At 42.5% G+C, this 27535-nt stretch overlaps 1 protein-coding gene across 2 annotated transcripts in view; it reads right to left on the bottom strand.

Moving 5' to 3' along the window:
* Galnt1 (polypeptide N-acetylgalactosaminyltransferase 1) overlaps window positions 1–15284 on the bottom strand; it is a 74229-nt gene extending 58945 nt beyond the window's left edge. Inside the window, exon 1 of one of the 2 annotated variants that reach the window (XM_051202130.1) lies at window positions 15135–15284. The gene's annotated coding sequence lies outside the window, so the exon portion shown is untranslated. Of the gene's footprint in view, window positions 1–14592; window positions 14744–15134 lie in introns of those variants that run through there. The other variant, XM_051202129.1, reaches the window with a different exon arrangement.
* Window positions 15285–27535: the final 12251 nt, after the last annotated feature.

The following is a 27535-nucleotide window of genomic DNA, read 5'->3' as shown; positions in this document are numbered from 1 at the left end:
TTTTTAATTAAACATAAGATTGTAAGAACTATAAGTAATTTCCTCTTGGTGTGAAATAGAAGAGAAGGTAGCCCACAGTGATGCTAATTCTGCATGACCCATCCACTTCAAAGAAACCAAGGAGCCCCTAAATATGAATACTTGGAAATGCTGCTCAAAAAGTTAAGATGTTTCATATTCAAAAAATTTAAAATAATGATAAAATACATAATAGGATCAAAGTACTTAATATTTATTGAAATAAGGGTTAAATGAACGGAAATACCTTTCCTACTTTCAAAGGTAATTAGATTTTAATTAGGCCACTATTAGTTCCTTTGAAGAGAAACACTCATCTTGGAAAGGCAACATGTCCAATTTTCTCATTATACCTTTTATGAGGATGTGCTTATTAATTCTTTAAAAGCCAGATTTCTTTGCTCTCTGTATAGCAATTGAGTATAAAGCTATTAAATTAACCCTTAAAATGGGGGGGGGGTGCTGCTCCAGGAACTGGAGAGCTCAGCAGTTAAATGCACTGGTTGCTTTCCCTGAGAAGTTAGGTTCCATTTCCAGCACCCATATGGTGGCTCACAACCATCTACTACTCTAGTTCCAGGGAATTCAATGCTGTCTTCTGGCCTCTGGAAGCATTCGGCATGTATGTGGTGCACATACATGTAGACAAAACACCCATACACATAAAATATTTTAAAAAGAAAACAAAAATGGTGGCAAGCAATTGAGGAAGACACTCAATGACAACTTCTAGCCTCCATATAACCCCCGCCCTATAAAAACCCCAAACCTAAAACAGTATTCTGCAGCCTTTATTTTTAATGCTTTTATCTTTCAAGTTTTGCTTCTTCCTCAAAATTAGACAATAAAACTAGACCTCAAGCATTAATACTTTTTTAATGATAACAAAGCAATAAAGGCACTTTAATTTGTCTGTTACATAAAACACCAAAGGACAAGTTCTAAAGTATTTCAGGTTTATTTGTAAAACATTCAAACTTTGTAAGAAATCTTTACTGTGATCTCCTCAAGCCATTAGAAACACCTTCACATAGACAAAAATAGACCAGGCTGAAGGTGAACTAAGCCAGATAGACACAGTAGCATCTTAACACAGCACAGGGCATAAAACCACTACCTGTGCCAAGAGTAGAGTCCTTCTGAGCCCCAGGCTTGCCCATGTCCACTGCCATCCTCCCACTGCCACACCATGCACATTCATTCCCTCATTTCCTCACTTTTATAAACTCTTAAGATGTGCACAGAGCTCAGAGGTTAAAGGTGTGTACTGCTGTTGGAGAGGATTGGGTTCTGGTCCCTAGCACTAAACATCAGGAGGCTCACAACTACCTGTAACTCCAGCTCCAGAAGATCTGATGCCTCTGGCCTCTGCTGGACCTGTACATGTGTGCACATGCCCGTGCCCCATAATTAAAAATAAAACTTTTTTAGCTGGGCATGGTACCACACATCTTTAATTCCAACACCCAGGAGGAAGAGGCAGGGAGGTTTCTGAGTCCAAGGCCAGTCTGGTCTACATAGCAAGTAAGACTCTAAGACATTAAGCAATAAGAAAAGAAAATTTTTGGATATTTAACTCACAAATAATTCTATAAGCTTGCTGAAAATTACAGTAAAATCTCTTGCTGATATACAAAACTGGAAAAGTAAACTTCAGAAACAAAATTAACACGTTTGGTAATGGAGTCATTTTTTTTTTCTGTGAAAACAAATCAATGATCACTTACTTAAAGGGAGATAATTGATAAAACATTAATGCTACTATTTCAGTGTTATAGCATACTAAAAACCCATTAAATTAAGCACTGTAAATTCAAGCATGGTACAAGGAGCAAAATCCCAAGAGCATGCTCAAATGTCTCTCTGACCCACATACTATATTCCTACCCTGGATGTTGTCAACTACAATTGAGGCAAAGAAAAAGTGAAAGGAATGACTCCTTCTCCTCGCTCCCTAATATATTTGCAAAAAAAAAAAAAAAATGCAGGACAGTTTCCTTATTGGGTCAGTCTCAAGAAACTGCAATCCAAAGTTGAGAGATAAAAAGGTGAAAGCTAAGAAGGAACAGTCAGTCCATAAAAAATGTCCCAAGATTGCATGTCAGCAAGTGACTGTGTAGTTTATTCTACTGTGTGTTCAGGAAAGGATTCTCTGAAGCAGCGTCCTGAGAAGGGAGAAGAAAGGAGCCAGACACAGGAAGGCTTAAGTAAAGGCCTTTGAGACTGCCCAGCTCTTGGCTCACACCTAACCACTCCTGGTACCCAAGTATCTCATACTTTGTTCATCTTCACTGTTGTGGAATATTTGTTTAACAATGCCAAGATGTGTTGCATTTATTTAATTATGTAAAGATATGTTGCTGTTTTACCTTGCCTGCCTAATGGTCTAATAAAAAGCTTGAACAGCCAACAGGGAGGGAGGAGGTAAGGGTGGAAATTCTGGACAAGGAGAGTAAGTAGGAGGAAGAACAGAGGGGAGGGGGCTGACACTGACAGGCAGATGCTAGGGGCCAGATAGGCAGACATGGAGGAAGCAGGAAAGTAAGACATACAAAATGAAAGAAAGGTAAAAAGTCCCAAGGCAAAACATGGATTAACAGAAACAGGTTAAATTAAGTTAAAAGAGCTAGTAGGGCAAGACTAAGCTAAGGCAGAGAATTCATAACTAATAGTAAGTGTCTGTATCTTTATTTGGGAGCTGGCTGACAGCCTAAAGAAAATGCCTACTACACTTCATATTTGTTATTTCCTCCATCTGAAAGAATCTCTGTGCCAGGCAGTAGTGGTGGCACACACCTTTAATCTGAGCACTCAGGAGGCAGAGGCGGGCAGAAGAAACCCTGTCATGAAGGGGGAAAAAAAAGTAGGAGTAGAAGAAAAAGAAGACAACAATCTTTGCTTATCCTAATTCAGCTACAGTGTTAGGATGGCTGACATGCTGCTGGGACTCACCCTGCTACCTACCTCTCCAGAGCAGTTTTATTTCATTAACGCCAACATGCAGTAATATTTCTATATGTCATGTTTACTCATTTGACTGAATTCCTGGAAGGCATTTTTGAATTTGCAGTGCAGACCACAGTGCCTGACTTAAAGCAATGAGTGTTTAATCACTATCAGACAAATGACTAAGGCAAAAAAAAAAAAAAATTAAACTTTTCTTACCTCTAATCTTTCACAGGTTAGACTAAGTCTTATTCATCTATTAATCTGTCTACCACCAGTGATTACAACACTGAGCTCACACATTACATATTTCCCATAAATGGGTGTCAGATTACCTAAGTCATTTTAATATGTAAAACGTACTTTGTACTTTTTCAAAGCTACCTAGAAACAGCAGCATAACCAAGAATACCCCAATTCTGTGTCTATGTTAGCAGTGGGAGTCACAGATATGTACATCAAGAGTCCAAGTTCCACAGATCAGAATTTATAGGACGGAGAATCTTCTTGTTAGACACCAGATATTTACTAATGACAGCCAAAAACTAAAAGTTGTATTTAGCATTCCAGCTGGCAACTACACACAGTAAATACAGTGGCAAAAGGTAATCACTAGTGGCTCTTATTTCCAATACAGAGAGCTATCTCTATGCACAGCAGTTGTGTTAGACAGAAGCTACTCAACTTACAATCTTTCTTTAGCCATTTTTACTTGCTAACAATAGTCTACTTACTCATTCCACTGTTACAAAGCCCTTTGCTTCTCCCCATTCTATGAATCTCAGTTAACTACACAGACAGCTCTCAAGTATACATGGCCAATAAATTCTGGCCTCTCAGAATTTACAAGGAAATAAGAAACAAACCAGCACATTATCCCCAGGGCAGACAGTAGCTATGGGAAAACTGTTTAAACATAAGATACTGGACCCAAAGCCTTTCTCTACTACTGAACTATAACCCTAACCCCAAAAACAAACATCAAAAATGTGCTGAAAAATTAAGAAATATCTTAGTATAAATTTCTTTAGAATTACTTATTTCATCTACTTGTCATTATTTTTACTCATTTCTTTCTAGACATTTTCTTCAGTTGTTTATCCCATGTATTCATTTGAGCCTACAATGTTGGAAGACAAGGTCCAATTTGCAATATACTGTCTATAAATTAGCACAACTAATAAAACAAAATTGAGCATGCCAAAGTAACTATTAAAAAGGTCAACATTCACATTTTAAAGTGATTAAACTATAAATAATACTTAATCATCTAGCTGCTTCAATGTATTTCTATCACCAGTCACAACTAGTTTTACCTAAGTTTAAAGTGATTTAGCAGAGAAAAAAAACTAATTATTGCTAAAATTAGTTTAACTCAAAAAATAGAAAAAGCTATATTAACAGGAATGTATGCAGCAGGTGTTTAACAACATATATGCTAGCTGGCTATTCTTCCATGTGTCCTACAGCCAGCAGGGTATGTGTCACACACATAGACACCATCCTCAGCTGTCAATAAGAGACACCATCACCACTGTTACAAAGACCTTTGCTTCTCCCCATTCTATGAATCTCAGTTAACTAAACAGACAGCTCTCAAGTATGCATGGCCAATAAATTCTGACCTTTCAGGACTTCCAAGGAAATAAAAAACAAACCAGCATATGCATCATCAGGGCAGACAGTAACTATGGAAAAAACTGTTTATTTAGACATTAGATACTGGACCTAAAGTCTTTCTCTACTACTGAACTATAACCCCAACCCCTATGACAAAAACAAACATCAAAAATGTGTTAGAGGATTGGGAAATATTTTTGTGTATGTTTCTTTAGAATTACTTATTTCATCCACTTGTCATTTTTATGCTGTGGGAAGCTAATAATTATAGGGGAGCCCCAGAAAACTGGCTGGCTAGACTACTCTCAATGGTGAGTTCTGGGTTCAACTGAGAGACACTGCCTCACATATTCTCAGACACACATATGCACTCACATACTTGCAAATACTCACACTTGGGTGCAAGCACAACACATGCATACAAGTAATTATACTCTCAGTACGTCCACAGATTTAAAGATAGCAAAACATCTAAAGGCATATTTTAATGTTTAAGTTCCAGTGTACAGTAATAATTATCAACATCTAATTGTGTATAATACTACACATCTTCTATAAAAGGAGGTTCTTGTACTAAATGAATTCTAGTATTTCCTTTCCTGACAGACTTTATGAACCCATAAAATATACAGTCACACAGGGCTCTGAGACCATAGAAGGAATTTTGCATTTGGTTTAACAATCTGTTGTTGTCTTGAAGCTTTTAATAGTTTTTAAATAAAGAGACTCTTTTTCATGTCATTCTAAACTCACAAATTATATAGTCCTTTTCATTGGCATTCAAATACTGTGACTCCATAAATGTATACCTACAAAGCTGCAGATACTGTGGCAATTTTAAAAACCAACAAAACCAAAGGGACCTAGTTTCCATTAGTTTCAGAATGACTTTCAAAGAATACGGTTAAATTCCTTTATTTTCCTAGATCCACAAATTACTCTTCCCTCTCACACTAACCAACTGACCACACCAAGTCCTTTTCTTGGGGCAACTTTCAGACTGTTAATCTGTGCAGAACAATATCTTCTCTCCCTCTAAACCCAAGATTTGTGATTAAATTATAAATATTTAAAACTTAGGTCATAGCATTTGGAAAACAAAAAAATGGCTTCTGAGCCAAGTATGGTGGCACAAGCCTGAAATCCCTGAAATTATAAGCTGAGGCAGGAGGATCACAAATTCAAGCCACCCCCAACACCCCCAACTATAAAACAAGATCCAGACTCAGTATTTTTTCCCCTCCTTTCTGGCTTCTCTAGCAAAACAAATTCTCTACTACTCTGAGTAAGTATAGTCAAGCTTCCTCTTTATGTTCAGATGGTCAACAAATCTGAGCATAAGGTACTGTGGAGCTGGCCATGACAAATTTCCCATTTATCCCATTCTCTGCCCAGGGTCCTTCAGTCACGCTCATCTCCCCATTCCATAGAGACCCTGTTCTCTCCTGCTACATGGCCTCTGTGTATACAATTCCTCTTACTGAGAACCCTCTTACTACTACTCTTTGCATTAAAACATTGCAATTTTGATTTTCTTATTCTTCTAAGTAGAAATGACAATTATCCCTACAACTGCCTTATTTCAAAGTGTATTGTCTTTGCATGAAAATACTCAAAATAAGTGTTGCCTTTCTAACCTCTTAGGGCACCTGCTATACACAGAAATAGTTGATACTAGTAAAGTATATACTGATGACTCATGAATTCCTAGGAATTATAAAATGAGAGCTCTAATATTTCCCAAAATTGGTAGGCATAGTGGTGTACACCAACCTGTGAGGCAAAGGCAGAGAGATCTCTGTGAGTTCAAGGCCAATCTGGTCTACACAGCAAGTTCTAAGACAACTACAGCTATATAGTGAGACCCTGTCTCAAAAGCACAAAAAAAACAAAAGTCAAACAACTCCCAGAAATGCTTATTCCCCTCTTCAACTTGGACAATAAACCACCAAGTACACTATACAGTTCCAAAAACAACTTTAACTTAAGTGTGCATGTGGCTCCAATCAGTGCAAACCATTCCTTTCTAATAATGAAAATGGGAAAAACAACAACAAAACATAAAAGAAATGGTAACTGCTAAAAGCACAAAACTCTAGCAAGAACTGGGCCATCTAACTTAAAGAACAATCTTTAAATCATTTCTTAGATTCCCCAGAAAGTTCTTATCTGGTGTCTGACAGTGTTTGGACCCAAGAACAGAAACAACTTAAGGAAGAAAGGTTTGTTTCAGAAGGTTGAAATATAGCACAATAGAGTCAGTACAGTAGAGGTCAAGGTAGCGGGAACATATGGCAGAGGCTCCTCCATCACAGCAGACTTTCCAGAAAGCAGAAAGGTCCAATAGAGCCAGGAGCCCTCTTCTACTGCTCTGCTCCTACCAGCTTTAAGAGAATACTCTAGAGCCTCCCTAATAGCCCAAACAAAGAGGCCAGCATTCAGAGCATGAGCTTGTGGAGGACTTCAGACTCAACCCATATACCATGCCTAGAGAGCTTTATACACCCAAAACTAATTGTATTCTCAACAAGTCAAAAATGACAATGATTATAAATGATTCTTATAAAAATATAGTTACTGTAATTTTTAAAAGGTTTCTGTATTTATTTGTTTGTTTATTTGTTTGTTTGAGGGAGTGTATGTGCCATAGTGTATGTATGTATGGAGGTCAAATGATAAATTGCGGTAGTCAAGTCTCTCCTTCCATCATGGGGGTCTTAGGAATCAAACTCAGGACACCAAGATTGTAAAGTGCCTTAACCCTGTGAGCCAATTCCCCAAGCCAATTATTTTGTAATTTCTAAGAACTTAGAATTCAAAGAAAATCAAAGAAACAACAGATCTTAAGTCAGAGCTGTCCTCTCAACTCTCAATACTGTTGTTCTATATACCTTTAAAATATTACAGATGTTCCTACAAAAACACAAGGAAAACAACAGTAGAAAGTTAAACTGGATGTCTAGTCACTGGCTTAATGTTTTAAAGAGAATTGGGCCAGTAAGAGAGCTCAGCAGTAAAGGCACCTACCTCTAAGCCTGAAGACACAAGTTCAATCCAGTTTATCCCAAGGACACACATGATAGAAGAAAATCAACTCCTGAAAGTTGTCCTCAGACCTCCACATGAGCACTATGGCATGTATGCAACACACAAGCACAAAGTAAAATTTTAAAAGTAATTAAATTCTGTTTTCATGAGAAGCAGCTGGGCCAGGCATTGGTGGTACACGCCTTTAATCCCAGCACTCGGGAGGCAGAGGCAGGCAGATCAAGCCACACAGAGAAACATTATCTTGAGCTTCCCCCCACACCCCCAAAAAAAGAGAAGCAGCTAACACCAGGCAACAGTAGTCAAAATACAGTCCCCAGACAACAACGTGGTATCCAGACCATTAGAAGACTTTGAGTAAGCATCCAGAAACAGATATAAAAGTCAAACAACTTTTAAGGTAGGAATTATATACAGCAGTTTTCTTTTTCTTGAAATTCATTTTTACACGCACTGAAAAATTACTCCATGGGAAGTAAGAATGTCTAATACTAACTCTTTCAGGGTTGTATTTTTCTGACAGTAAAACAGACACATAAAAATGGGGATATTACACATAAACATGAGAAGGCTAGGTTTTGTTATTTGTTCATCGGGTAGGCAGGGAAGATCACGTTTAAAGTATTAGAAAGAGGTGGCAGGTAGGCCGTGAGTTTCAGTTCAAGAGGAGTAAAAGCACAAATAGGAAGTTTCTGTGATTTGTTTTTGCCTCATGTACCCCAGAAGTAGATGATGCCAACAACCTGGAATGAAAATAGGCATAAACAAGGCCCCAACCGAAGTCTGCTTGAGTTATCCAGAGGACTAAGAAAAAGCCATCCCAGCAACACAGTGTCTTTAGGAATAAATTACACCAAACACCTAGAAGAACTGAGGTGAGAAGGCTAGACTTTACATATTCACATGCTGTAACCAGAACCTAAGCCCTAGTCACCAGCGCAACCCTCCAGAATTCAATTTAGGCACCTGTGAAAAAGCATCCTGACCAAACAACTTAAGAGAGAAGAGTCTACTTTGTCTTATAGTTCCACAGGAATATAGTCTAGTGTGGTAGGGAGCACATGGCAAGAAGCAGGGAAGGCATGGTGCCAGGAAGCAGAAGGCTGGCTAGTCACAATGCACCCACACTCAAGATCCACAGTATGGGAGCTTGAGAGATGGCTCAGTGGTTAAGAGCACTGGCTGCTCTAAGAGGACCAGGGCTTGAATCCTAGCACCCACATGGCAGCTCACAACTGTCTGTAATTCCAATCCCAGGGGACCTGACATCTATGGCAAAACACTACTGCACATAAAGTAAGAATAAAATAATTTAAAAAAAAATCCAGAGTATGAATAGGAAGCAGAACTAGGCTATAAAGTCTCAAGACACTGCACTTCCTAAAATCTCTCTAACTTTCCCAAACAGTTTCGATAGCCAGGGACCAAAAGTTCATACACTTGAACTTAGGAGACATTTCACACTCAAAAAACAACAGGAGCCAAAGCTTTTACCCACACCCAGCTTATAACAAGGCACCATTCCTTGCACACTACCTTAGCTGTCCTACAGGACAAGCTAGAGAGCTTGGGTCAAGAGAGGTCAAACGGGAGGAGGAATGGGGAGCTGTATTTTTGATTGTCTTTTTTTTTGGTTACTTTGCCCTAAAACTCACCTTGTAGATCAGGCTGGCCTTGAAGGAACAGAGATCTGCTTCTTTCTGCCTCTAGAGTGCTGAGATTAAAGGCCTATGCCACCATACCCAGACTTCTGATTCCTCTAGTGATAACAAGATAACAACCAATGTCTCCCCACACACACACTCATTTATTCTGCTGAAGTGATAACCCTCCAAACTCCAATGAAAACAGAAAGCTTAAAAAAGGTTTTAATCACACACACACACACACACACACACACACACACACACACACACCAGTCCAAAAGATGGGGAGTTCAAACTGAAAGAACATTAACAGTGCTAAAATGATCGATTTTACAATAGCCCTGACAGAAATGCTTCAACAATTACAAGGACTCTAAACAAATATTAAAAAAAAAAAAAAAAATACCCAAACGGAAATTTAAAAAGCTGAAAAATATCAAAACTCTAGGTGGCTGCCTTCAGGGACAGAGGAAACACACAGGAAGCTAGAGAGGCACAAAGTATCCAACCAGAACAACAGAAAGGCTGAAGAACAAATGGCAAATCAGACACTCACTCCTCAACTGTAACAAAAGAGCTACTGATCTAGCTGTCAGTCTTACAAGGGAAACTGAAAAATTAGACTAAAAGTGTGCTCAAAAAAAAGGTAAAATGGTGAAAATTTCCTAAAAAGACTTTAAATAAAGCTAAATAAATGCTAAGTAAACCCCAAACAGGATAGAACCAAAGAAATCCATACCAAAAGATACAAGCATCAGAAAATATAAAAACAAAAGAAGAATGAAAGAAAAGAAGCCATAACTACAGCAGAGAAGTGACTTGAATGGGAGCAAATTTCTTACCTGAATTCACAAGGCCCAGAAGGAAAACTGTTTTTAAAGGACTGGAAGACAAAGTTACTAGTATAAAAAACCTATACCCAGAGAAAGCTGAAAGAGAACCATATTGTCATACAAAGGAAAGGAATTTTTCACAAACCTACCTTAAAACAATGACAAAAGTTCTGAACCAAGCAAGGTGGTGCTCACCAATAATCCAGTACCCTAGACATAGATGCAAGAGGATGGTCAAGATCAGCTTGGTCTTCATAGTGAGTTCTAGGCCAGCCTGAGCTCCAGAGTAAGACTCAGTCTCACTATTCTCTCCCACTCTAGCCCTGAAAAGAATAGTTCTTAAAAATCAAAAGAAGGAAAAGAATTACACCCCAAACAGTATAGGTCAAGGTGAGGAAAAAAAAAAAAAAACTTTAAATGTTAAAGTAATCCACAAGTCTGAAAAACCAGGAAGCAAAAGACAAGTGGCAGGTATATGCCCTAATATAGCAACAGTTATATTACATATAAATGGCCTAAATACATCAATGAAAACGGAACCTGGCTGAAAAGATTTTAAAACATGATGTAACCATATACTGCTTATTGGAAACTCACTTCAAATATTCAAAGTGACTAAGGCAAACATATTAAAAACAGTAAGACAAGTTGGGCTTGATGATGTATGCCTGCAATCCAAACACTTAGGAAGTGGAGGCAGAAGAATCAGGAATTCAAGGCTATACTTCACTGCTAGAGACCAGCCTGAGCTACCTACGCTACAGTCTACATGATGACACCAGTGGAAATAATTGGATAAAGGATACAAGGGGCCTTCCTGAATTGTTCCTTATAACTATGTGTAGACCTTATAACTATGTGTACAGTAATCACACAATAAAAGTCTAATTTAGCTGGGCAGTAGTGGAGCATGCCTTTAATCTCCAGTACTCAAGAGAAAGAGGCAGGAGTTCTGTGAGTTCAAGACCAGATGGTCTACTGATTGAGTTCCAGAACAAACAGAGAAAAATCCATCTTATAAAACACAAAAGAAGTTTTATTTGGGGGTTGAAGAGATGGCTTTTCAATTAAGAACACTGGTTACTCTTCCAGAAGACCTAGGTTTGATTCCTAGCACCCACATGGCATCTCACAACCATTTGTAACTCCAGGCCTAGGGAATCCATGCCTTCTGGCCTCTGTGAGCACCTGGCACCCAAGCAGAGCAAAGACATAGTACAGGCAAAATACCCATACACATAAAATAATAAACTAAAAGTTAAAGTTCAATTAAAAGGTCACTCACTGTTCTAAAGTGTTCCAAATGTGAACACTTCAGAGCAAAGCTAGCCCTTTATCAACCAGTCCTTCATTCTGGACACAGAATACATACAGACACAAACAACAAATGCTATACCTGCCCTCGAGCACACTTAAGTAGAACTCACAGCATACACCAAAAGTGACAACAGTGAAGGACTTCATTAAGGACAGGCAATGTGATCCAATCCTTGAGCAAGCAGGAGCACTTTCACAAGCAGAGACAGAAAGAGGGTGATCTTGGAAGATTGGAAACCATATGAAGGTACAAAGCCAGAAATAAGCATGATGCCTTTGGAGAAAGGCACGGGTGATCTTGGAAGATTGGAAACCATATGAAGGTACAAAGCAAGAAATAAGCATGATGCCTTTGGAAAAAGGCACATTTGAGTGTTGTCTGATAACCAGAAGCCAGACAATTCAACAGCCACTCAGAAAAGCTTTCCCTACCAACCTAGCCCCCTCCTGTTCCTCAATCCTTACACAACTCAGGCTCTCCACAATCCTCTAAAGCACTAGCTGCCAGCAAGCTATGGTCATTAAGTCCAGACTCATCTGTATCATTTAATGCTGCCCTATTCTCTAGTTAGCTTGAGTCTACTTTGGGGTTTGTCATACATTAACCACCCAATAAATGTTAACTGAATAAATAAGCAGGCAGTGAGTATCTATCTAGCACCAAATGCTAACTCCAGTTCCAGGGGATCTAACACCTTCTTCTGGTATCTACCAGCACTGCATACACCAGGTGCAAAGCATCATACACATGAATACAAATAAACATTTAAAACATACACAATATGCACTAACATATGATTAAAATTGAATTTATTAAAATGACTTCATGTTACTAAAGAGAGATGGGCAGACGTATTGCCCAGTGTAAAACCTACACTTGGTCAGCTAAACTAAGAGTATTACCAAGATGCAGGTCAATGAGATACATTGTATCAACAAAGAGGCTCAAGAGTGAGACCTTGTAACAACACACACACACACACACACACACACACACACACACACACACACACACACACTCTCACTCACTCACTCACTCACTCACTCACTCACTCACTCACTCACTCACTCACGGGGTTGGCTCATATTTATAATCCCTTCCTTTGGAAAGTCAAGGATGGAGGACTTCTGTGAGCTCAGACCAGCCTAAGGCAGAGCTAGTGACCGACCCTGTCTCAACACAAACACAAAAACAGAGCAGGAAGGGAAGGTTGGTAAATCATACCAGGAGCAAAACTCCACCCAGGGAGCTAGGATTCCCAGAAAAAAACTACAAATACCTTCATTTTAACTCTGCCTATTGACCTTATCAGATCAATGCTTCCCTCAGTGCTTGAGTGACAAGCAGGCTTACCATTCATTTCCTGGGCACACAGCTATTGGATGTCTACTACTTATCAAGGACTGTAAAGCCCATAGAAACATATGGCTATGGACGAACGATATGACAACCAGGCTTTCATTAAGTTTATAAATACCATTGAGAAAGTCACTGAAATGCCTGCACAAATGATGAGCACTCCCACAAGTTGTACAGTCTGCTGCTTAAAACAAATGGAGCTGGAGAGGACTCAGCTGAGAAGAGCATTCACTGCTCTTCCAGACAACTCAGGTTCAATTTCTGGCACCCACATGGCAGCTCACAATTGTCTGCACCTCCAATTCCATGGGACATGAACCCCAGTTCTGGCACCAACGTGGTGCACAGACATATGTGCACACAATATACCCATGCACATTTAAAAAAATAATAATAATAAAATAAAACTGGTACCAAACAATACAAGAAACATTCTCTAAAACCAGTTAGCATTGACTTTTGATAATGGCTTCTCAGATTTCAAACCACACACAACCTGGGATCCCGTTAAGGCAGATACTAATTCAGTCGATGTGGATGGGCGTCTGTAATATTTCTTTCAGACTCCCCAGGTAATGAAGGTATTGCTAGTCCATGAACCACATCTGAAAGAAATATCTGAGGTACCATGGAAAGATCCTCAAACTACCTTGTAAAATGCAAGCTTCACAAAGGCAAGTACACCTCGTCTTTTATTCACGACGGTATTCCCAAGACTTAACACACAGCACTCAATAAATATTTACCAGATAAATAAATGGATGTACAGTCAAGACTAGCACTATTCAATTGTAACACACTTGGCTCTTGAATCCGTGAAATGTGGCTACTGAGCGAGGAGCTGAACTTTTTCAATTTAAGTAACCATATGTGGTCAATGGTTACACCACCAAGAACGATCCTGGTCCAGACACAGATCCGAAGGAAAGAGCACAAAGTCTAGGTCTGACATTCAACTCTTCAGCTTGGAGTTGTGACCTGGAAACTTTAACTTCTTGAGGCCTCATCTACATCTATGGAAAATGGGGGCAAGATCTCCTACTTTCTGGAGTTCTTGGTACGATCATAAAGAAACATGCTGCTTACTATTAAACACAAAGTGTGGTGTAGGTGACATTATCTGTCCTCCAGAAAACAATTCAAGATCACAAAGACTCTACTATACTGCCGTTTGCCCGCACGTACCAGGCATGCCAAGCGAGTCTGGTTTCGGTGGCTTTGAAACAAGGCCAAGGTCATAAATTTGGTGGGGGGGTCTGAGGGGGTCCTCTCGGCAGGGCTGACTAGGTAAGAGGCAGTGACGATGCAAGTCATCCCGATCCCTGGTCAGTCTCTCACGGCACCGTGCTGCGGGCGAGTGGCCTCGCGTTCATTCATTCCCACTGCCCGAAGCCCGCTACTTCCCAGGCACAGACCTCGGCCCCGGCCTGCGCGCCCTCCCCCGTCGCTGCCCCGGACCCGCCGGGGTCCGCCCGGCACGGCGGCAGCAAGCCCCACACGGCCGAAGCCAGGAGCCATGTTTAGCCCTGCCTCTGTCAATAAAACAAACTTCCGTCTTCTCGAAGAAAAACGGTTTCTAACTCAATGTCAAACTAGGACGCCAACTCGCAGCCGTGCGCGGCCGCCCGGCAGAGGGAGACGCCGCGCGCCGGGCGGCCCGGGAGTCCCCGCCGGCGGACCCCGCGCCCCGGCCGCGCGACCACAAAGGGCCGAGGACGCGCCGGGGCCTCCGCCTCGCCCCGCTCCGCGCCAGCGGCCGGCCGGGCTGCCGCGCACTCGCCCGCCCGCTCCTTCGCTCGCTCACCTCGGCCCGCGCGGCGGCGGGCGCTCCTCAGGCCGGCGCGGGCGGTGGCGGCGCGCTCCCGCGGGCCGCAGCGCGGGCGCTCCTCTCGGGCCGCCGTCCGCCGCGCCGCCTCCTCGGCCTGTGCCGGCGGCGCCCCCGCGGGCGGGCGGGCCCGGCACGAGCTCCGCCTCCGCCGCGCCCGCCCCCCAGCCTCGGCGCCGGGCCTCGCGGGCTCGCTCGGCGCGCTAGTTCCCGCCGAGCCTCATGCAGCCGCGGCCGGCGCTCGCCCGGCGTGTCCGTCAGCGCGGGGCGCGCGCGCAAGGCCGGCCGCCCCGGTGCAGTCTCCGCAGGCCGGTGCGGCTGCGCGGGGGAGGCGGGGGCCGCGCTCACCGGATGCTCGGTCCCCCCTCCTCCGCGGCAGGCGCCCCCTCGGCCGCCGCCGGCTGAGCCCCTGGCCCCGGCCGCGGTTGGTTCCGGCGGGCCGTCGCTTCCTGTCCCGCCCGCCCCGAGGCGCGGAATCGGGCTGTCGCGGCGGGGGGCCTCGGGCAGGAGAGGTTGCCCACCTGTGTCCGGACAAAGGCGGCGGCGGCAAGTAGAGCCTCGGGGAGCCGGCCGGTCGCGGGCGGCAGAAATCGAAGGCGCCGTCGCTGCGTTCAGGCCCGCGGCTCCGCGCAAGGCCACGCCTGATGCGGAGCCACCTGTGGCGGGATGAGTGGCTCGGTCGAGCCCGACGCCGGCGACTGGATGCACGACCGAGGGTGGGCGGTGAGGGGAGGCCACCGGCCCGCACCGCCGGAAGAGGCCCCCGGACCTCGGGGGACCAGCAAAAAAAAAAAAAAAAAAAAAAAAATGCCGCCTCCCTCTTCCCTGCAGAATAGGGGCTGCTTGCTGATGCCTTCCATCCGTTTCCCTGGTGAAGCAGCCCTCAATACTCATTTTCAGAACCAAGCCTGATCTCCTTGCACCGTGCAAGACAGAACCCCGGGCCTCTGTCATCACCCAGGTGCAACCAACCAACCACCCGCCTTTGCATTTTTCTCAATAGCTCATTGAGAAGCTGGTGTCTTACTGCTTGCCAACCATGAGCAGGAACCACGCGATAAGATCTGTTATAGACGCTAATGGCCCCATTTTAATCTTTTAAATCTATAATGTCAATAGATTGAGAATGGAACCTTGTGAGCCTTGAGTTAGGATTCCAGCTAGTCAAAAAATAAAATGACATTAAAAATTATCTCTACAGTTTTACCATCTTGTTGTATTTTATTTACATATTCCCAGTGCTATGTTGGAAAGCAAATCCACCTCCCAAGTGCTGAGATTACAGACTGAGCAACAGTGCCTGCATGGCCCAAAAAGTGCCATTTTTAAAAGTACTTTGAAACCAAGTCAGTCATTAGCTTATATCCACAAAGGAACTATATTTTGATAAAATGTGGTCTTTGAAAGCAAAGTATATCCAAAAAAAAGAAAAAGATGCACTTAGCTAGGAAGAAAATAATTGCAAGCCACATATATATATTATATAGTATTTGTATTCAGATTGTTAGAGAACTCATCGAACTCAATAAAGAAGACTAATAATCCAGTTACAAGTGGATGAAAGAATACACATTTTATCAAAGAAAATATTTAGATGATTACAAGTAATGTTCAGCATCATTAGTCTCTTAGGGAAATGCAAATTAAAACCACAATAGGACAGCGCTTCACACCCACTACAATGGCTGCAATTAAAAAGGTATAAACCCAGACAAGAATGGTTGGTTGGTGAGGAGGTGGACAAATTACAGCCTTCATGTATTATGGGACTGTAAAACAGTGTAACCACTTAGGAAAAGTTTCCTGGGTTCTTAGAAAGCTAACACAGGACCCTACAATCCCACTTACAATTTATTCCCCTCAGAAAAAAAGATTCTTCTAACTTGTTCATAAGTATTCACATCATTATTTGCAATGGCCAAAAGAGAACAAGCCAGATGTCTAAGCATTTCTGAAAGGATCAACAAAATGTGATTGCAAAGGAGCAAAATACTCATTTAAAAAATCCTGCACTCAGGTACTTCAAGAGCAGTAAACCAAAACTGGCCACAGTGGTTCGTTTCTGAAAGACCAGCACTAGGGTGTGCAGGGCAGAAGGAGCAAGAGTTTAGACCAGCCAAGCTAGTTTGAGATCAACATAGGCCAAAGGAGACCCTGTGTCAAAATAATAATAGTAATAGGCTAAGTAGAAGGGGCTAATGCAAAAGAGCACATACATGATTCAACTTAAATAAAAAAGCTAGAAAAAACAGATAGTGATTGGCAGTTGCTTAAGACTGGGGGTAGGAATATAAGGCCTGACCACATTTTCTAGAACAGAGTAAGATAATGACTGTAGATGAACCAAAAAGTAACTGAATGTGCATTTGAGATAAGTGAATGTCTCAATACAACAAGTTTAAATTTTTTCTTGTGTTCCACCAAGAAGCCTAAAAGAATACCTTTTGTATCTTTAGAAAATAATTTGCAGTTAAAAAAGGACCTGAAACCAAACAGAAAACTGTGTACTGTCTGCATTGTATGATGTAATAAAATGCACTTTCCCCCACAGATTGTCTAACCAAGTACATTTACCGCCTTGTCACCTCAGTATCTGCCTACTGCTAATCATTCAAAAACATGTCTTGACTTTATCCACTAAACAGGGTAGAAAGGGGCATGTTTAAGGGCAGGAAGGAGCTAGTGGCAAGATTTGTCAAGGAGTAGATGAAAGGGCACAGATCAGTTATTTGAAATAACACATGAGGAAATCCAAAGTAAGGAATAATCCACATATATTTTCTGGTGGCTTTTTTGTTTTGTTTTTTCTGTTGTCACTTCTCATTCACACTGTACCCAGAATTCACATTTCCCCAATCACACCAGTGTGAGCCTCTGGAGCAGCCTTTGGGCTGGATAATACAGATCAAGTCTTTTGTTTTCAATTTGGTGGATTTTTAAATGAATTTTTTTATGATTTCCTCCATTGTAAATAAGTCCTAGTCATTTGTCCCCCAACTAGCTAAAAAGCAAGAAAATGGTTCCTGTAATGTGTCTGTTTAAGGGAGAGATGTGGGAGTGGGGTGATTAATCTTGACAGGATTCAAAATCAACTAGAAGGCAGATACCGCTCTGAGTGTGCCTGTAGGAGTGTTTCCAGGGAGGATTGACTAAGATGAGAAGACCCACCTTGACTGTGGGTTGAGGTCCCCGGCCGAATAAACGGGAGTGGAACATCAGTTTCTCTCTCCACTTTTGATTGTGGATGGTGTTACCAGCTGCCTACCCTCCTGCACCCATGCCTTCTCCACCATGACAGACTGTGCTGTCAAACTGTGGACCCAAGTAAATCCACTCCCCTCAATAAACCCACCTCCCCTTAAAGTACCTTTATCAGTGTTTTATCAGATAAGCTAGAAAAGTTACAAGGATGCTACCTGCTGCCGAGTAACTGCCCCAAAGCAATTAACCAGAGCAATGGGAGGAAAAGGGAGAAGACTTGGGTATACACAGTTGAGACGAATGACAAAGGTGATGAATGAAAGAGCCCAGCAAGCTGGTCATGTTGCTCCATGCCTCGGAACCCAGCTACTGCAGGCTGAAGCAGGAGGATGGCAAATTCAAGGCCAGCCTAGTGAATTATCAAGACCCAGTCTGAAAAACAGAAGAGCTTAAGGTGTAGCCAAGGGGAAATAATCAGACTAGCTCAAAAAGCCAAATAACCTAAGTATTTAAACTGAACAAAACTTTCATGCACTATCGTTTGATGTTGTTTTCTTAATTCACTGTTTTTGCTTTTGACAGTCAAAGGCTGGTAACCCTAAACTCCTGTAAGCTGAGAATTGGGGTTGTGCTCTGTACTTGCCTAGCTCCATTACGTCTGGTATAACCGTTGTATAATAGCAGACCCGGCAGATGTGGGTTGGGTGTGTGAGCATACAACTGCATATGGATTCCTGTGACTACTCCCCGAATAAGACACAGAACTAGGCAGTCACCACAAGATCTCCCATGAGCTAGCTTTTTATCGTCACCCCCCTCCACTATCTCCAAACCCTTGCAAGCATGCCAACTCTATAATTTTGTCATTCTAAGAATGAACATAAATGAAAGCAGACGGTATGGAACCTTTGGAGATGATCTTTTTTTATTCAGAACGATGCCCTTGTAAATGGTTGGATCATGTTTTTGTGTCATCCACTCTGTCCCTGCCCAGGATGTAAAATCCTGGCTCCCCAGTTATTCATCTCTGCCCCTGCCCTGGCAGGAGGGGGGCAGGTGAAGGTGTGGGGGGTCTGGTCTCTTGGTTCAGCCTCTGCTGACTGGGGTAGAAGGGAAGTCACATTTTTGTTTTCTTTTGTTTTTCTTGCAGTGTTTAGCTGGAATAGGCAGTTATTGTCCAAAAATTAAATTTCTATGTAGCTACCTTGCTCTTTTCTGGCCCTCTGGCTGAAGAAAGCAGGCCTTTCTTAGATTTTTTAAAAAGAAACCTGTCATCTTCTCCTGTACTGTTTCAGGATATATGAGGGAAGAAGAAACTTGCAGGCAATTGGTGGTTCCTCAAGTCCCAAGATCCCTAGTCAATTGCCTTCCTCTGTCTCCCTTTCTGAGTCTTCTGTTTATTTTATATGTAATATCCAGGGCTTTGGGCTATTCGTTTATATATAGAAAATAATTAAATTTATTTAGGTAATATAAACTCCACTGCTCTTGTTTTCTGCAAAGTACTTCAGCGTGCGCACGCGCGCGCACGTGCGCACACACACACACACACACACACACACACACACACACACTTATAGGAAATCTGCCCCATCCATCCTTCTCGTAGGAAGGGAAGGTATTTGACTAGGGACTGCATACCCAGGGATGAATCGATGGGGAAATTGACACAGTTAGTGAGAATAAAAAGCCAGAGACTTCACAGTCTCCGTGAATCTGGGCTGGTATTGATAATGCTAGCACATTTTGTCTGGATACATGAGTAATGAAGGTGAAAAGGGTCACTGGCAAAAATGAACCCTAGAATCTGAAACTTCGGGTGAGATCTCACCACCAAGCCTGACATCTGAGTCCAGTCCTGGGGATCCATGTGGCAGAAATAGAGAATAAACTCCTGCGAGTTGTCCTCCGGGCCTCCACATGGACAACATGCTATATACACACATGCACACACAAAATAAATGAGTGGTGTAAAGTCAGACAAGTCATCTGTGTGATTTAAAGTAGTAATCGGGATAGAAGGAAGGTCATACAAAAGGCATCAAGGGCCTTGAAGTGAGTACAGCAGGCAGATTTTTCTCTTCATTCTATATCGGGATTTAACAGAGGGCTTTGCACAGGAACCATTTATCCAGAGAGTCCAGTCAGCTTGAGACACCCACCTAACCCAGACTGTGGAAGAACAGTAGTGTCTCTTCAACACATTGAAGTAGGAGAAAGAGACAAAAAGAAAGGTTTGCACACTAGCTACTTGGGGAAAGACAGATTTCTATGTTTCACCCCAAACTGCATTTCTCTTGCACTTGTGAATAGTTGAGCGTAGATGGAATCAGGGACTTGTCAGAATTTTCAGGAAGGTTTGTGGTCGTGTTTCCCTTTCTCCTTTCAGTGAATGCACTTTCTTGTCACTCCTAGTGTGCCTGACCCTCCCTCTGATATGTTTTGTAAGCTCATTGTTAAAGAAGATAAATTGCTGGCTCTGTAGGGTCTGGCCTTTTCCTTATTAAAAAGGAATCTTGAATGGATCTTAGAACTTCATTCAAAGAGAAGGGCTTTGGATATAAAACACTCAAGACCACATGAAGTGAATACTTTTCAATGCTCTGTATTCAAAATAAATTTAATTTTTCCCCTCTGACTTCAACAATTCCAAAGGGAAATAATGAGCATGCCTGTGGTCAGACATTTTCAGATTAAGCTGTGTTAATAAGAATGTTGACATGTGGGAAACAGAATTTTAAAATTCTAGACTTGGATGGGCAGAGCTGTGTGCCTTCTCTCTTTGGGACTTAAGGCTAAAGGAGTGGCCATTGCTCAGAGCCCAGTGTTCCCATGACAGAGCCATAGTCCCAGGGAAGTGGACATGGGGTATTTTTTTAAAGCTTCTGTTCAGGTCTGGCCATTGTCCCGTTCCCTCCATAGTCTGTTGTTCAACATAATTCCCATGGCCAAATCTAAAGTCAGCAGGTAGGGGTGACGCTGTGAATGCCATCCCAGGAGGCATAGCAAAAAACACACGACAAAAACCTTAGACATGACACCTTAGATTGCCCAGAAGGGGGCCATGAACTGGGAGAACCGCAGGAGCAATGACCCACTGGGAGTGTACTTGGAGGGAGGGCTCCCGTGATGCTTTGCGGTGCCCACACGTCCCTCAAAGCCTGCTTGGCAAAGGGAATTAACTCACTTGCACCATCCTTGCTGTGCAGCCTCAAACTGTTGGAGTTGTTCATATTTCTTATTCGGGCTTTCTTGACAACCTAAGATCATTCAGAATTTCAATACACCTCAGGTTTTCATTATTAAAAGTGAGGATAGCTGGACAATGGTGGTGCACGCCTTTAATCCCAGCCCTCAGGAGGCAGAGGCAAGTGGATCTCTGAGTTTGAGCCCAGCCTGATCTACAGAGCTAGGTCCAGGACAGCTAGGGCCCTATCTTGGGGGGGGGGGGAGAAGGTGATGATAGGCTGAGCATGATGACATACCCCTTTAATCTCAGCACTTGGGAGGCAGAGGCAGGTGGGTTTCCAAGAATTTGAGGCCAGCCTGTTCTACATGAGGAAGTACAGGCCATCCAGGGCTACATAGAGACCCCTGCCAACACACCACACACACACACACACACACACACACACACACACACACACACACACACACGATGCTATGTGGGCCGGTGGTGTACCTCAGTTGGTAGGGGGCCTAGCAGGCACAGAAGCCCTGAGTTTTAATCCCCAAAATTGCACAAAAACGTGTGTAATGATTACACCTGGATATTACTGGATTGCGCCTGTAATCCCAGTACTAGGAGGTAGAGACAGTGTCAAGACCAAATGAAACTCCAATTCCCCAAATTCCAAAAGGCAGTCCAAATATCCAGAAATGAGCTCAGAGTGGATTGTAGGAGGATTTCTGGCAGTTAGGTAAAAGCCAGCATTCCTCAGGAACTTGTGAAGCCAGTCTGGCTACCAAAAGGATTTGTTTCCCTTACCTCCTGCAAAAGGGGCATATGGCTCTCCAATTAACATACACCTGGATAGCCATCAGCATCTCAAGGCCCCGTGCTAGCCTTCAGGCTTCCTCAGCCAAGCCGCTACTCACAATTTCAAAGCCCACACCAGTCTCCTGGCCCTTTCCTCCCTCCGTTGCTCACCCTTCTTTTAACCCTGCTCTCCTTATTCTCTATCCCTGCCATTCTCCATCTCTTGCAGGTAGGCCCAGCCATGTGCAGCCCTCTGGCCATGCTCAGTGTACTTCTTTCTTTCTTTCCCTGCTCTGGACTCTTCCAAGTGCCTCTGATTATTCTCCCTCTCATCTCTACAATAAAACCTCCCCATACCAGGGAGCAGTCATGTCCTGAGTTTATAAGGACAGAGGATCAGAGGCTCACACCAATTTGTGTTTTTCCTTTCCTTCTCCTAACTCCTATATAATGAAAAGACCCCCACAGCAGGCCAAGAGCTGTCTCTCAAAGGGAGAAAAGTTGTTGTTCGCAGATGATGGCAGAGCTGTGCTCCAGAATCCCAAAGGTCGCTTCTGTGATCCACTCATAGGAGGCCTGCCAAGGGTCCAGACAGCATCCCTGTCTGCCACTGACACCTCAAGTACCAGTACCGTAGGGTCTGCTGGATCATATGGTCTGTGTAGTAGAGCAGCCTGCACAGCAGCCTGAACCTGTTGAAGAGCCTGCTCCTGAACTAGGCTCCACTCAAAGCTAGCAGCCTTCTGAGTCGCTTTGTCATATGGACTTAACTTACACACCCAAGTGAGAAATACACTGTCTCCAGAATCCAAATAGACTCAATAAATGTGCTTCTTTCTTGGTGGTGGGAGGGGCCAGGTGCAATAACTTATCCTTCACCTTAGAAAGACTATGCCCCACACCCCTGAACTCCTAAGAATTTCACTGAGGTAGGAGGTCCTTGGATTTTGGAGATATATATATATATATATATATATATATATATATATATATATATATATATATATAATCCTCTGCTGTGCATATATATTGCCAACAAGTCCAAAAGGTTTGTTCCCTCTTGCCCACTTGGTCCAATCAGCATAATGTCATCAATATAGTGAACCAGTGTGGCTTTTTGTGGAAGAGATAGATGAGCAAGATCGCCTTGAACTAGTTTCAGACACGGGCTGGAGAGTTAATTTATACTTGAGTTAACTGGAAGGGTGTACTGCTGGCCTTGCCAACTGAAAGCAAATTGCTTCTGCTGGTCCAGGAGATGTGTTAATCTGCTCAAGCAAGGACACCACATCTGGTACAGTCATAACCTGACTGAGTTTTTGATAGTCAGCTGTCATTCTCCATGATCCATCTTTCATCTGTACTGGCCAGATAGGAGAGTTAAAGGGAGATGTGATGGAAACCACTACCCCTGCATCTTCCAAGTCCTTGAGGGTGGCATCCATTTCTGCAGTTCCTCCAGGGATGCAATACTGCTTTTGATTTACTGTTTTCCTTGGCACATGAAACTATGAAGGCTTCCATTTATGCTCCTAAAGGACCAGCTTTCGTCAGCTCAGAGAAACTGGAAAGGAGGTGTGGCATTGCCTGATACATACACAGGTGACATTTTCTGAAGGCCAAAGCTTAATTCTTCATTTTATTTTTTTCTGTCTGTTAGGTGTTCTCTGTTGTCTTCCATTTTTCCTTTATCCCTTTTGAGAAAAATATTACCTCGTAACCACAAGTTACATATTTTCTAAAAACAAAATCTACATAAGAAATCATGTTGAGATCACAAGTTACTTGTTTTCCTTAGAAGCCCACAAGTAGTTTTAACATTTTTTGTGCATTAATTTTTTTCACCTTAACGTCTTAACCCCAAAGCAATGAGTCTTTTATTACTGATAAATGAAGTTTTAAGCAAGACAAGTAGATTCCAGCTGGTTGTTTTGTACTGGAAGGCGGCTGTTTGAGTTTCAGGGTAGATTTCTATTCTTAATTCTACTCTAGAGAAACTTTAAAGGAGTGGTCAGCTAACCATCTACTTTTCTTTACACACAATAGAGTCATCTAGTTTCTTTTTACAACTTTGTTTTTTCAAGGTGCATACTAGGACCTGTGATTAATTCTGTAAGTTACATGACCAAGGAACTCGGGCCTAACCTTGGGTATAGGGACAGACATAATTGCTTTCTTTGATCATCAACTTGTTTTTCCACAGGCAGAATTCATGGGTCTATAATGCATAAAATTTCCTTGTTCTTATTTTCCATCCTCTGAAAATCTCATATCTCACAAAGGGGAAGGTAACTTCTAGACCATATTTGTCTCTTTTATTGGCGCAAGTGGCAGAATAACTTAAATCATGCCCCTAATCATCTTTACTAAATCTTCTAACCACCTGTATCTTTTAGGCTAATTCAAAAAAGTCCAATTAAGTCATCGATCTAACTAATCATCATGGCTCTTATAAAAATCAACTCTATTGTGATCTGGAAGTAAATGTCTCAGTGAAGAGTGGGTTTTTCCGGAGAAACAATCACACTCTACTAGGTACAGTGGGACTCCTTCATACAGTACTCACACTATGCCAGTACAGCAAGAACATGGCAGCAGCAAACAGGAGACACACAGAAGCAAGGGGCATTCTGGAGACAATTGTCCCAGGCCTTTGCCTCTCCAGGATGCACCCAGAGTGGTGTTGTTACCCTCTGGGCTGTATTCCCTAAGCACTATTCTGTCTGCGGCACCTCTGACATGGCCACTGGCACATTTAGCCTTTCCAAACATGATAGCCCTCACTCCACATGTCAGGGAACCAACGTGAGAATTCTGCCAAGTTCTAAGTATATCGCTCCCAATTGTACATCATTGGTACCAATTTGTCTTAGTTAGGGTTGCTGTTGCTGTACTGAAATACCATTTCCTTGAGGAAGAAAGGGTTTATTTGGCTTATACTCCCATGCCACTGTTCATCATCAGAGGAAGTCAGGACAGGAACTCAGAGCAGGAACCTGAAGGCAGGAGCCAATGTAGACGCCATGGAGGATTCCTGCTTACTGCCTTTCCCCCACAGAACAGCTCACTAAGCTTTGAATATTCAATTTATTTTCCAGCTCCAAGTTCCAAGCCCTTACACAATCCTCCATAAAACAACATGGTCCGTTTGGACACAGCAATACCCTACTCCAGGTACCAAAATATGTACTAGCCAGGGTTTCTAAAGGATTTATTATAATGACTTAAAGGCTGTGGTCCGGCTAGTCCAACAATGGCTGTCTACCGATGCAATGTTCAATAGTCGCTGTTCAGTCCACAAGGCTGGATGTCTCAGCTGGCCTTAGTATACGCCAGAATCCTGAAGAAGTAGGCTCTAATGCCAGTGAAGGAATGGACCTGCCAGCAAGAGCCAGCAGGTACAGAAAGAGAGAGCTTCCTTCTTCAGTGCCCTTTACCTAGGCTGTCAGCAGAAGGGGTGGCCCAGATTAGAGAGGAGTTTCCCACCTCAGAGGATCCAGACTCAGAGTGTGTCTTCCCACTTCAAATGATTTAATTGGGAAAATAATATCCTTCACCGGTGTGCCCAGCCCTTGGATGTAGCGTGAATAATAAAAACCCAGAGACAGATATTGGGGATGAAGCTGAAGATCAGAGAAACAAAGTGGCCAACTGCTAGCTTTTCCCCCTACCTCAGGCTCCACAACTCCTCAGACTGCAATGCTTGGGTTTTAGTTAATTCTGGATATGGCCAAGTTGGCAGCCAACAATGGTCATCACACCCCCATAACACAGCCGTCATGTTGGCAGTTGTTTGTTTGTTTGTTTGTTTGTTTTCTGTGCCCCCTCATAGAGTTGCAGGACAGCCAGGGCTGTTTCATAGAGAAACCCTGTCTCAAAACAAGCAAACAAATAAACAAAAAGACATAGTAAATCTTCCAAATCCAGGCTCAAATAGTTTATCATTCACTATATTCCATGTGATTCAGGATCATGCTACATTTAATTTTTTTTTTATGTAAGCTGTGCTTTTTGTTGTAGAGTTTTAATTTTAAGGGAGTTTCTCTTATTTTTCTTAATAAAAAATCATTTTTATCCTCTAATACTTTTCTCTCCTATTTTTTTTCTTTTTTAGGGAGGAGGGACAAGGGTCGTTATGTATCCTAGGTTGGTTGAAAATGTATGATTATTCTGCTGCCTCTGCCTCCCCAGTGCCAGGGTTCCAGGTGTGAGCTGCCATGCACAGCTGTCAGCTCCTTAACTCCAGGGTATTTGCTGAAGTAGGTCTAGCCTTCTTATCAAATCCACACATCTGGAAGCCTTCTCGCTGCTTGTTTAATTTGAACAAATTGCTCGGCTTCTGCTGCCCAGCCATAACCTGCAGGGTTCTTCTCACTGCTGCTCTGATTTGTAACAATTATTCCTTAGATCCCCAGTCTTCATCTTCTTTAATTTTCATTTTCCTAGAGCATGTGCTCACATGGCTGTTAATTAAATATTGAGCTCATTCTCTCTGACTCGAAGACTGGTAGCTTGGCTGGACATGGAACGCTATGTCCCAAGCCACTTTCCATTAGCCCTTTCAAGGCATTGTTCCGTTGCCCTTCTGGATAAAGCTGGAAGGTCCAAATGCCGACACAATTCTCGTCTGTCTGCAGATGAGTTGTTTCTGTTCCCAGGAAGCTCTTCTGTGGTTTCTCTTTTACACAGAATGATGGTATTTTATAATGATCTACAAATGTGTGGCTCTTCTTTCTTTACTCATTTTTATTTTATATTCATTGGTGGTTTGCATGCAAGTATGTCTGTATACGGAAATCAGATCCCCTGGAACAGGAGTTACAGACAGCTGTGAGCTGCCATGTGGGTGCTGGGAATGAACCTGGGTCCTCCAGAAAAGCACCCAGTGTCCCTAACCACTGAGCCATCTCTCCAGCCAGCAGCCCTGCTTTTTAAGGTAGTTATTTTACAATAGGCATTCTCCCGTTCTAGTCCATGGCCAGAAGTGCTTAAGATGTGGAGAGCATACAGAAGGAGCACAGTTGTTTCTCAAAGTTTCAATCTGCAAGGACCCATTTATAGTCTGTCAAAAGAACTGAAGAGTATGTGCTTCTTAAATAATACATTCTTAGTAAGTCTGATCAAATTTGTCCTGAGTCTGGTGAGATTATGTGTAGTGGAAGCCACTTATTTTCCATCTTATGGTAAAAATATTTCACAACTTTGTGAAAATGGAACATAAAGGGCCTTTTCTTGTCTCTTTTGTATAAACAGAGTTAATTTTTCTTCTCAATTACTCTTACTTTAAAATAATATTTTAGAACAATATTTCCAAATGGATCACAACAGCCTGTTTACTTAGTAAACCAGTACAGGAGTTGAAATTGGTTGTTTTCTTCCCTGCTTTTCATCTGCAAGAAGATAGTTCACTATTGCTGGCTTGGCTTTGTGAGCCTGGTCTTACAGTCTGTGTCAGGATCATAGAAATGACATCTGTGGGCAGTTTTGCTTTTCTCTTGTGGCTATCCCACATGTGGCCAGACTCCTGCTATCACTGTAAATAAGAACACACAGAAGAATCCTTTTAAAGTTAGTGAAATAGATGTCTTGTGATGGAAAACATATATCCAGAGGGTTCCGAAGTAAGTCAAGTGTGAACAGTGCTTCCAAATGCCGTGCCTTCATCCCCTCGCCCCTACCATCTCCAGAGAAAGAAAGCAATCAACCAAGGACAATTCTACAGACATTGATTTATTGATTTTT

This window comes from Phodopus roborovskii, unplaced genomic scaffold, assembly GCF_943737965.1.
Source record: "Phodopus roborovskii unplaced genomic scaffold, PHOROB, whole genome shotgun sequence".
Lineage (NCBI taxonomy): Eukaryota > Metazoa > Chordata > Mammalia > Rodentia > Cricetidae > Phodopus > Phodopus roborovskii.
Note: the sequence above shows the minus strand (reverse complement) of the source record. Positions and strands in the feature narration are given on the sequence as shown.